This window comes from Phymastichus coffea, unplaced genomic scaffold (assembly GCF_024137745.1).
Source record: "Phymastichus coffea isolate CEN01 unplaced genomic scaffold, Cenicafe_Pcof_1.1 PCOF00001, whole genome shotgun sequence".
NCBI lineage: Eukaryota > Metazoa > Arthropoda > Insecta > Hymenoptera > Eulophidae > Phymastichus > Phymastichus coffea.
In genome coordinates, this window is record NW_026706812.1 from 13,800,621 (window position 1) to 13,813,744 (window position 13,124).

General features: G+C 35.8%; 1 protein-coding gene across 2 annotated transcripts in view; it reads right to left on the reverse strand.

The window, feature by feature from the left end:
* Nucleotides 1-13,124, reverse strand: part of LOC131669473 (dynactin subunit 2) — a 293,206-nt gene that overhangs the window by 85,620 nt on the left and 194,462 nt on the right. The gene's annotated exons all lie outside the window — the stretch shown is intronic.

A 13,124-nucleotide genomic window follows, 5' to 3' on the forward strand; every position in this document is an offset into this window, starting at 1 on the left:
TCGTTCGGTTGCGCATGTAGCTCGAGGAACTTCCAATTCGTTTCTGGCTTCGTTCAGTAATAATAACGTTTCACGTAGTACAAATTGGGGTACAGAAGCTGCTTGAAACGACGTTTCTGGCGAGTCAGGTAGTATCGGTACGACATAACGTATCGCAAATATGTCGTGAACATCTACTTGATACTCATCAACGGTCGCAGTTGAGTTGTAACGTAATGTCGCTGAACCGACAGATGAATCTAAAATGACAAGAATCGGATGAGAGGTAGTCGAGTCACTAATACCTGGATTGTTTATGGATTCGGTATTTTGTGAGAGATGTGTTAAAAAATCCATTTCAGTTGTGATAGCAGGAACGGTGGTAGAAGCGGCCGCAGTTTGTGACCGTGTCGTTGTTTAAAACGGCACGCGAGAAGACGTGCGGGGTGTTTTACCAGACATCTTGTGTAAATAATATTTCACACAAAGTTTAGGACGAGCCCCCAAAAGGTAATAAACTTACGTAAATAATAAACACAAATTATATAAAAGAACTTTAATAGGGTTAGATTTCACTCGAGGGTAGTGTGGACGTGTCGTGGATGTGAGCGCGAGTTTTGGTGATAAAGTCAAAGAGGAAAAGTGTTTGAGGAGAGAAATAGAGGTGAAAATAGCGTGGAAGTGGAGGAGGACTGAAGAAGAGAGAGAGAGAGGCCTGGAGAAGAGCAGGAAAAAGCAGAGAGAAAGGAATAAAGAAAAAAAATAAAAGTTGAGGTTAAGAGAGAAAATAAGAAAGCGGGAAAGGCAGGTAGAGAGGGGGGGCGGTAAGAAGTAAAGGCAGAGACAGAAAAAGGTAAGACAGGGAATAAAGGTGGGATCACGGGTAGTTATAGAGAGTCGAATTAAGGCGTACGGGATAGGATGGAAAGATTTGTGACAACAGAAAAATTAAGAGATAAAGGTGGAAGGTTGGATAAGAAAGGCCCAGAGGAGGAAAAGAAGAGAAGAGTAAAGGCGGTGAGGGGGAGAGAGAGTGGGGAGGGGCTGAGGGAGAATAATAGAGGAGAAATGAGAGAGGCAAAGAGATGCAAGAGTGAGAGCGAGGGAAGCGAGATGGTTGGGGAGAGGGGAGAAGGATTGGACAACACGTTAAGAGAAGTGAGAAAAAGTAGTGGTGCAGAAGAAATAATGGAAAAGATACGGACAGACATAAGGGAATTAAGAGAGGTATGGGAGGAGGAAAGGAAAGAATGGACAGAAATGTTTAAAGAAATAATGGGAAAAATGGAAAGAATGGAGGCAGAGGGGAAAAGAAGAGAAGAAAGGTGGGAGAAGGAAATAGGAAAAGTTAGGAAAGAACAAGAGAGAGAGAGAGAGAGAGAGAGAGAGAGAGAGAAGAAAGAAAGAAAGAGACGAAAGAAGAAAGGGAAAAAGCAGAACGTAGAGAAAAGAAACTGCAGGAAAAATGGGGAGAGGGGATGGACCAGTTGGAAGAGGAGTGCGTGAAACTAAAAGAAAGCATAGAAGGAGGAAACAAGAAGCAAAGAGGAACAGAAATAGGCAATAAGGAAGAATTAGAGCATATGAGATAACAAATGGATAGAGAAAGTAGGATAAACAATATAATATAATAGTAACAGAGTTAGAGGGTGAGTTAAGATGGGAAAAGAAGGGAGAGGCAGAGGTCTGGTTAAGGGAAGTACTAGAAATGAAAGGAGAGATAGTGAATCTGAGAAGGATAGAAGCTGAGGAGAAACAGCGGAGAGAGATGATCGGAGAGAAAGAAGAAAAAACATGTGGCAAATTAGATGCGCGTCATGGGAACAAAAAGAAGGAATTATGAAGAAGAAAAAGAATCTGGCACAGAAAAAGATATACATAGATCAGGACTGGACGTGGAAGCAGAGAAAGATAAGAGAGGAAGTAAGAAGGAAAGCGAAAGAAATAAGAAGTAAATGTAAAGAGGTAAAGATGTGGCATAACGGGGTGAAATCGGAAGAAACTGTGAAACGGGAAGAAGAATGGTGGTGGAGTGAGAGAGAGGGAAAAATGGTAGGAAAGGGGGTGGAAGGGTTTCGAAAACAATAGGGATAAAAGAGAGAGAGAGAAGAGAAGGGAGAGAGAGGGGAGAAAGGCAGTAAAAATACTATTCTGGAACGTGGCAGGGGTGAGGAGCATGGAGGAAGACGACTGGGAATATGTTAGGGAATTCGACATAATAGGGCTAACGGAAACCTGGGTGAAGAGGCAAGGGGCAAGAACTGGTGTGGAGAAACAACTGAAAGGGTACAGCATAGAGTGGAGGGACTCAAGAAGAGAAGGAAGAAGGGGGAGAGAAATAGGGGGAGGAATAATGGCTGTAAGAGAGAGGAAAGGGATGAATAAGGTAGAATGGAAGAAAGAAAGGACAAGTGAGGTAATAGTAGGAGAAATAAAGATCGGAGGGAGGGAATACATGATAGCATCGGTGTATATGCAACATGAGAAGAAGGAAAACTATGAATACCAAAGTGAAGAGATAGAGGAGACCAGAGGAAAAACAATAATTATAGGAGGAGACTTCAACGCAAGAACAGGAAACGAAGGAAGAGAATGGGAGACAGAAGAAAACCTAGAAGAAATTAAGGCCAAGGATAAAGTGTTAAACGCAGAGGGAGAAGAAATGATAAAATGGCTAGGAGAAATGGGCTTAGTGATAACGAATGGGAGAAAAGAAGGCGATGAAGAGGGAGAAATAACATATATAGGATCGAGAGGAATGTCAACGATAGACTATGTAGTAGGTAACGAGGAAGGTGATGAGGCGATAAAAAAGGTTTAAATAAAGGAGAGGGTAAAGTCGGACCATTTACCAATAGAGGTGGAACTGGGAGAGAAAATAGCGGAAGAAAGAAAAGAAGAGGAAGAAAGAATGATAGACGACTGGAGTGAAGAAGGTATAAGGGAGTATCAGAGATGGATAGACGCAATAGAGGGAACAGATACATGGAAAGATATAAAAAATAGAGTGAAGAACGCAGTTGTAAAAAAGAAGATAAGGAAAAAAAAGGATCAAAAAAAAGCTGGTGGAGAAAATAATGTAAGGCAAAAAGGGATAGGGTGATGGCAGAGTTAAATAAGGTAAGAAAAGGGGAAGAAGACAGAGGCAAATATCTAGAAGCAAAGAGAGAATATAGAGAGGAAATAAGAAAAGCAAAAGAAGATGAAGGGAAAAGAGTGGCAGAAGAAATAAGAACAGATAAGACGAGAAGAAAATTCTGGGATAAAGTGAATGGCAATAGGAAGAAGTAGAAACTATAGAGGAATAACGCTGATGGATACGGGATATAAAATATATGCGGAAATACTGAGAAAAAAGCTGGAAAGAGAACTAGAAGCTAAAGAAACGCTAAGTGATACGCAGATGGGATTTAGGAAGAAAAGAGGAACAATGGACGCGATATTTATATTAAAAACTATAATAGGAAAGGAAATAAGGGAAAAAGGAGGAAAACTGTTCGTATTCTTTGCAGACATGAAGGCCGCTTTTGATAAAATAAAGAGGAAGAAAATATGGGAAACAATGAAAGAGAAAGGGATAAATAGAAAAATTAGGAAAAGAATAGAAGAAATATACAAGAAAACAGGGAGTAAGGTAAAAGTTGGAGGAGAAATAATTGGGGAGTTTGAGACTTACAAAGGCGTAAGGCAAGGGTGCCCTTTGAGCACCACGCTATTTAATCTTGCCTTCGCCGACCTGGAAGTGAAGATCAAGTAGGTGCAGGAAGGAGGGGTAGTGATAGGAAGGAAGAAAATATGGACAGTAGGATACGCAGATGATATAGTGATGATGGCAAAGAGTGAAAGTGGAATGAAAGCAATGCTGAAAAAATTAAAAAGATACTTGGAAGAAAGGGGGTTAGAGTTAAATGTAGGAAAATCAAAGATGATGAAATGCAGGAAAGGAGGAGGAAGGGGGAAGGAAGAAGAATTCGAATGGGAAGATGAGAAGATAGAGATGGTAAAAGAGTACAACTACTTAGGATATGTGATAAGCAGAAATAACGGAAATAAAAAGCAGCTAAAGAAGGTAGAAGGGAAAATAAATATGGGACTCGGAAAGTTATGGGGGCTAGGAGAAAAGCTATTTAGAGAAAACTGGGAGCTAGGAGAAAAGCTATTTAGAGAAAACTGGGAGCTAAGGATGAACCTGTTCGATGCTCTGGCGAAAAGCGTGATTATGTATGGAGCAGAAATCTGGGGATGGAAGAGATATGAGGAAATAGAGAGACTACAACTAAAATACATAAAGTGGGTATTAGGATTAGATAGAAACACGCCAAGTTACCTAATACGATGGGAAACAAGAAGACAAGAAATGAAAGAAACAGGATTAGAAAGAGCAATGAAGTATGAAAACAAAATAAGAGAAGAAAGAGATGGCTTAATAAGAAAAGAAGCATGGAGAGAATTACAGAAAAGGGAAAGAAATGAAAAAGATAAAAAGGGTAAGAAGGAGGAGAGAGAGGCAAGGCTGGAAAAAAGTAAAATATACAGAGAGAGAGAGAAGAGGGAGATGAAATGAGGGAAGAGTTTTGGGAAGAAATAAGAGATGAGCTGAAGAAAAAAGATGAAAAAGAATTAGAAGAAAAGCTAGAAAAATCAAGATACATAAACGAGTGGAAAGAGCTGAAAGAAGAAATGAAAAGGTATAGGTTAAAGGAAATTCAAGGAGAGGGAAGAATAAAAGGCCTGCAAATAAGGGAAAGGTTTAGGTTAGGTAATGAAACGAGAGGAAGCAGGTATTGGGAAAAAGAAGAAAATAAGAGATGCCGAATGTGTATGAAAGAGAAAGAAAATTGGAAGCACATGGTAGAAAAATGTGAAAAAAGCAGAAAGGAAGAGGAAGAATGGGAAAAAATAATAATAGGAAGCAAAGAAAAGAAAGCGTGAATGATGGAGATAAAATGGAAAAGAAGAAGAAATGAAGAGAAGAAAGAAAAAGAAAAGCAAGAAGACGAAGCTACAAGACCCTAAGGAGAGACGGAAACAGAAGACAGAGAAGCAAGACTCGCAGACACATCTACACACACATACATACACACACATACACACAAAACACAAACATACGCGCAAACATAAACATACACATGCACACACACACACAAGACACAAGTAAAAGCAACTACACAAGCGAGAGGAAGCAGGTATTGGAGGATGAAGCAAAATGGAAAAGAAGAAGAATCGAAGAAGAGAAAGAAAAAGGTAAACTAGAAGGCAAATCATAAGATACTAAGGAAAAATAAGTGAGGTTGAGGAAAGGAAAGGCAGAAGGAGCAATAGGAAACAAGAAAAAGGTGTCAAAGCCTTAACAAGAAGAAAGATAGATGAAATGATTAGCAAGAAGGAGAGCAAAAGCAAAGGAAAGGCAAAGGTGAAAAGGCAAAAGAAAGTAATAAAGGAAAAGCTGAAAAGAAAACAGAAGAGCGGAAAAGGCAGATCTTGGAGAGAGAAAGAGGAAGAGAAGATTAATCAGAAGAAAAATGAGAAGAAAAGAGGAACAGGCAGGCGCAGAAGACAGGGACACAAGAGTTGCAGACACACCTACAAAGGCACATATTTACACAACACATACACACACACATGCACGCGCGCACTCACACACACACACACACAAAACACATACATAATCAACTACACAAACTGGATACGAGACACAAATAGAAATTTAAGAAATGTAAACCAAATGTAACATATAAGTTGTAAATAAATAAACTAACTAAACTATAAAAGAACTTTAATAGAACAAATCAACATATAAAATAATTTTATTGATCAAATCAGTTTACTCAATCAATTTGCGAGACTAACTAAAAATAATAACAACATGTTACTAGGCATTGTCCTTGGTAACTAACTAAACAATGTTGAGAAAAACGATGAAATCTATATTCTACAATATTTTCAGCCTTTGGACATCGCACTACCAGTTGTGCAACTGGACGTGTTAAACACCGATCTAGAAAATATGCAACCGGTTGTCGCGCTTGAAAAGTTATCTATCAACCAGCAGGTAAAACTAATTATGAACAAAAATATAATTGAATGAACATTTTTTTCAGAACCAAGAAAAAATTTTATTTCAGTTTAATCCACCGACTCCACGAGTCCAACGATCGTTAATACCGATGTGTGAAGATGATGATGATTTCCTCATAATCTATTGCAAATATTTAGGGCTATCATCGGTTTTAAAAAATATAGAAAACGTAATAAAAAAGTCAAAAAAAAATTCGACGAAAATAGATGATATAAGAAATAAGGACACATCAAAGCACAGAGTAGACAGCAGGAAAATGTACAAACAAACATTGACAAATAACAAGACTAACGAGACGGTCGTACAAAAACAAAAAATAATTAAGACAGAAGAAACAAACATAGATATTAAACAATTTCACAAACGTAAACAAGGTAAGCAAACAGTACCATTGACAAAGACATAAATGACAACTATCTGTCATTAGTTCGACGGACTCTAGCACTAATAGATCCAGATTCCCCCTGAAACACAACCATTCCGGCTCCGATAGCTCCCTTCTTATATCTAGTTATGTGCTTTATTTTCATAGTATTGATACAAAAACTTTGTGTGTAAAGTTATTTATTATAAAAAAGTATGAAAACACTAAACGATTTTTGTACGACAAATAGTACATTTATTATGTTATCATATGAAATATATTAATTTTTATGAACTCCCGAATGAACGACCATTGATAGAATTGGAAGAAGAATCCATTGGTTACCAATGTAATTTCGTCGAGCGATAATTTCGGTTTATATAAAGCTGTTCGTGTCGTGTATCAATTCATTCTTCAATCGCCTTGTATAAAGACTGTACGTGTATGAGCTAGAAAATGGAATTTTTAAATGAGTATTATACGCAGGTTCGTACATTGGAAGAATTTCAAAAGATTATTACTTCTAAAGGCATTCACGATGGAACTGTTACAGAGCGTTAGAAAAAACATTGTATTTTATCTTCGAGGATATATTTTATCTTCGTTGAAAAAAATTTTGCGACAGTCTCAGCTTTTTGTGCCACAAAAACAATTTTGTGTAATATTTCTTTGATTAAAAATATTGCACATGTTGAATGTATTCATTTGCGATTAGGAAATTTCAAAGATTGTGGTAAAGGTGTCCGTAACCGTTTCAAAAATCGAGTGTAGTGGATTGATTTAGATAGTACGCTTGAAAATCGAATGAGAACGAGTACAATAGCAAACATTCAACACATTGATATCCATTTTTCTTGAAAGATACTCATATTTTATTCACACGAGATATTAGGAATATTTTGAAAAAAAAAATATTTGCAAAATAAACTTGTTAGCAAGTTTTTGAAGTATTTAAATGCGGAAAATGGGTTAGAAAAAGTTTCTGACATGAAACACTTCATTACACGAAGTATTGAAATGTATCGTTCGAGTCCTACTAAACAATGGTTTGATGATAATATTACGACTCCATTACTAAGAGATGTAAAAGAATTTGAGGGTAATGAATCTGGATGGTCTTTGGAGTTTTTTATAAATGTTCACTTAATTCAACATTAATAAATTTAATCCGATGCGTTTTAGAAGTCTTATATACCATAGCCCAGATTTTTACGACAGACATACCTGTATCCATCTGGAAAATGATAATAATAAGTATTTTGTCTGGACTATATTGTCAGCATCATATACATCCTCAAATCATCCTCAAAGGTAAAGTCATTACACAATACAGCAAAACAAATTGATTTTGGATGGTATTAAAATTTTAGTGTCTTTAAATCAAATACCTTGGTTTGAAAAATTGAACAGCATAATATCAGTCAATGTGTTTGGCTTAGAAGAGAAAAAAATAGTTTCCATAAGTCATACAAACAATAAAAGATAAAATCATGTAAATCTATTATTGACGGGTGATAATTTTTCACCAATTTAACGTTCTGTTAATAATTATCACTGTATTTATATAAAGCATCTTGCAAAATCAGCAGATAGCAGCTTTTACGATTTACGATGGATGTGTACACTACTTCACTATATTGAATAAGCTTGTTGACCACAAAAAAAATTGCAAGCAGTGTCGTGCACAAACGCCGAAAGTCAACAATGATGGAACTGAGTTCAAGAATTATCAATTAATATGTCGTTTGTAGTTTTTTACGTGTAGATAATGTCGTGGTGCTACATAACCTCAAATATAGGTAAAAATCGCTATTTTAACACTTTTAGATTAAGATATCTCAAAATCCTGACGTGCTGGATCAATTCTGAGGCCGGATTTGGTTTCAGCACCAAAAATTCTTTGGGAAAACATATATGGTTTGCTTGTGCAAAAAATGAAGGTATTTTTGTAGGACTGTGTTACTTGCGAAAAATGTATAATCACAACTGCAAGCTTCTCTACACCAATACAGACAATTTTATTAATGCTTTAAAGTGTAAAAAAAATCTATGCTGATATGAAAGCTAATATTAATTATTTGGACGCTTCAGAGTATCCTACGGGCTCTGTAGTATGTATCCTAGTATGTATTCGATTTGCCATGTGTAAACAAAAAGATTGTCTGTTTAATAAAGAATGAATGCAATGATAGTATATTAACAGAATTCATTGGTTTGAGGAGTAAAATGTACTGTACTTGTGTGTATGGCTTTGATGCTATGAGAAAAATTAAAAGTATAATGACTTCTGTTGTCAAGAATTGACTTTAATCACTATTCGGATTGTTTGAGAAAACTACATATTCATATAAGAAAGCGATGTACAATAAGATCCAAGATGCACAATGTCGAAACTATTCGATATAGAAAAATTGCTCTGAGTCCTTATAATGACAAAAGATACTTAATCTCTGACAGTACTGATAGACTTGCTCATGGACACTTCGAAATCAAGTAAACAAATATTATTTATCCATTTATCGAATAATATTATCATTATTTATAGTTATTCATTTCCATTAAGTTAGCTATTCAAAATTTTAGGTTGGAATAAATATCCATCAAAACGTGTATGCTTTCAAGAGAAAGTTCAAGTACTTCATATGATCGCATGGGTATATGCATATCAAACAGCTCACTGTGGAGAATGGATGCAGATGACTCGTGATTTAGAATGTTTCAAAATAAGAATCAAACGTTTAAATGAAATTATTACATCATTTTTTGTAAAGAAATGTATGAAATTCAGAAACAAATGAGTAACACATTAAAGACTATAAAAATTTGTATTTATTATGTATTTTCATATTTTATATATCATCTTTATGAATATAACTGTTATGTGATTCAATGAATTCTAACCATTTCACTGACAAGGAAGGTAACCCAACCCGAACTAATCGATTTTGATAATTCTTGTATATCTTGTAGTATATTAAAAAAACAAGAGATTCTTTTTTTTTAATGGTGGAAAAACATATTTAAAAGGTGACATCCATCCTCATAGTTCACCCCGAAAAATATATTTTTTCAAATAACTGTATGTATGCTTCGAAGGAACTTTATCAAAATTCAATTTTGACCTTGGCAAAGCTCGTCTATGTTTGACTCGCGTCGTGTATTCGATCATTCTCTCTCCCTTCCTTTCATGTCTGTGCTTTCATCAATACAGCCCTCTACTTCTCGAACTATTTAAAGTGTGATCTTTCTTATAGCAATTAGGTAACCCCCAGGTATGACCCTAAAATCGCTAGTTTAATCCCACTCAGCCTTCCGCTGTTGTGCTCCTTCTCTTATTTTCTGTCATCGATTGCATTAGTTTTAAGTTTATTAATAAGAATTAATAATGCGCTAGTTTGACTAAATATCTTATGGTTTCTATTACTTACATGCTCTTTAGTTTGTGACATTATTTGTGTCGTTAAAAATTTATAAAACAGAGATAACAAGAGAGGAAACAGTTCTGACTATGTGCACCTTACAGAACATGATGGAGATTTTGAGATTTAAGAATAAACTAAGGGGGAAGGCAGTATAGGTGGAGGATGACTTGACAGCTAGAGAGAAAGAAAGCCAGGAGAGGCTAGTCAAGATGGAGAGAGAAAAGAGGGACAGAGAAACATCAGCTACAGTGGTACACCAAAAAATAAATACTGAAGGAGTATGGTTTGAGTAGAGAGAGTAAAGGTGATATTGTAAAGGCAGAAAGAAGTGGAGGGGTTAACATGAGCTAGGGAGAAAGATTCAGAAAGTAAAAAGGACAACAGGAATGAGCTGGAATGTGGCAGGAATGAACAACGTATGAAAGGAAATAGATTATTTGACAAGGCATGACATAATAATATTACACGGTAATATTATTATATCATTATAATATTAAACATGGTTGTCAGAGAAAAAAAATGGAAAGTATCCTAAAGAAGATGGGAGGAGAGTATATCTAGAAAAATAAAGCGATAATGAAAACGAAGCGGACAGGAAAAGTGAGTAGGTAAGTGATAGTAGGTATCAGGAAGAAGAGGACGATTGGGCTAAGGTGGCAGGGTGGCAACATGGAGTAGTCTTAGACGACGTGAATATTGAAAAAGAAAGATGTGATATAATCAACATTTACAATAATGTGGGAATAAGAAGGGTGAAAAGTGACTTAAAAAATCTAATTGAGGAGAACAATAAGAAGGGAAATGGACTTTCAATAATAGGGAACTTCAACATCAAGATTGGAAAAAACAACGAGGGAGAAGAATTCGGATACTCAAAAAGATTGAAAAATAAAAAAAAAGATCAAAGAAGGGGAGAAACTTATAGTGTTATGTATGGAGAGAGAAGTGAGGATAAAAAAAACTGAAGATCGGATGAAAACTGAAAAAGAGAAATAACGTACGCAGGAGAGAGATGCAGCTCGTCACTAGATATCATAATCGAGAGACAAGACGAAAAAGGAGAAATAGGAAATAAGATGAAGGTAGAGAATAAAATGGTATCGGATCACCTGCCGGTACATTTTAAGATAAAAACAGGACGGAAGTTAAAACAAGCAAGATAAGAGGCTGGCAAACAAGAACTGGAGGTGGTTATAGAATAGTATAGGATCAAGAAAAGAGAAGTTTTCAGGGAAAAATTTAAGAAAAGACTGAAAGAACTAAGCAAGAAGAGTTTGGAGTACAGATGGGAAAGAATGAGAAAGACACTGGTAGAAGTTGAAATGAAAATAGTAATAAAAAAAATGGTGAAGAGCAAAGTAAACTAGTATGGAAGATATTAAATAGTCATTTGATAACGAAGAGAGAGAAAGAAAGAGACAGATACAGAGAAGAGAAAAAAATAACGAAATAACTAGAAAAGGTGACAAAGAGAGAAATCGCAGAAGAAACGTAGACAAGAACAGCAAAAGCAAGGAAAGAGACGAGTTCTAAAAGGCATTGAAAAATTTCAGGATGAAAAAAGAGAGAAAAGGAAAAGAAATCTTGAAGAAGGAATGGCTAGAACACTTCAAGCCCAAAGAAGAAAAAAGAGATAGGGCACTCGAATAGACAGAGGAAACAGGGAAAAAGATCAGACAAGAGATAGATGCAGAGGAGAAAGAAGAGATCACAAAAAATTGGAGTGAGTAGAGTGTAATAAATAAGGTTATAATCAGAAGAGAGATTTAGGAAGTGATTGGTAAACTGAAAAACTAGCAAGCAGCTGGACATGATAGAATGTCAGGGGAGTTCTTCTCATACTACCGAAAATTCCCACCCTCGAGCGAATAAGTAAACTTACTTCTAATGAGATAACCGAATCATCAATGGCTCATTCGAGATAGATAAATATTATACCAACCACCCAGAGAAGGGATTTTTACTTAAGCATTCCAAATCTATAAAAGAGCCTCGCATTGCTCCGAGATTACGCTTCTCGTTTTTCCACTATCATCGTCAGAATCAGTCATTTCGAGACTTTACCGAACACTTAATATGCAAAGATTGCGTAAACTTATAGTTATGTTTCTTGGCTGCAGTTTAAGCTAAAAGTAAGTTTTGTAATATAAACACAAATCAACTATTCTTTAGAAATCTATTCGTTTCACAGTTCTGATTCCGAGTCAACTTATCATCCCGCGAGGCTGGTTTATGACTCTTAGATTTATTGTAAACTGCATATCATCCCGCAAATTTGTTATACATTTACGGAAATTGACTATTTTGCTGATCAATCTATCACCCTACGAGGCTGATTTGTGATACTTTCCTTTTCATCAGAAAAAAAATTCATAAGCTTGCCCGATTGAGGCACGTAAGTGCCGACCTAAAAATAATAATTATAATTCTTATGATTTCGTGACAGAACCATACAGGGTTAAACCCTACGGTCTCAATAAAATCAATCAATCAATCTTGCGCTTGACTTCGGATGATACGCGTACATTAATTAGTTTAAAAGGAGTACTTCCATATGCATAGATTGATAGCTAGGAAAAATTTGAATACGTATTCTCAGTGAATATCTCGTTTCTTATTGTGCGGACATTTTTGACTTGCCTGTTTTCACCTTCTTTATGAAAGTCAGCTATATTTTTCGCTCCTGCTCATGCTTGCAACAAGTTATAATCTTTACATAATTTCTTTATCATAGCTCGACAATGAAATTTGATCTTTTTGAAGATACGACTTACATTTCGCTCCGTCAAAAATTACGATGTGATGTTTATATCATTCTATAAATAAACAAATACTCTCATCCGCAGCTCAATAAATATTATTTACTCGATATTGTAATTTGACTACTATAGTCGACGACTCTGCCCGTTTACTGGTGATTAGCTATAGCTCACCATGGTTTTCGGTAGTGATAAAGACATTATCGAGAAATCAAAGCAAACCAGACTAAATCTTGTTTAGATCAATTAATCTGCAATATACTTCATAAATTTTTACCTTATACTTTTAAACTGCCACAAGTAGAAAATAGAATGTACATTACCTGTTAGATTAGTAAATAAAAGGAACAGTCATCACAAAGCTAAGGTAAAAAAAGTTTTAATGATACTTCAAGATAATATATTGAGTTGATACGAGCGGTGGTGAATGAGTGCAGTGAACACAGCAACCTCACAGCGCCAATTCATAGAACGACGTGCGCGTGCCCACGCGTTTCTATAAATAGGCATGTAAATACGAC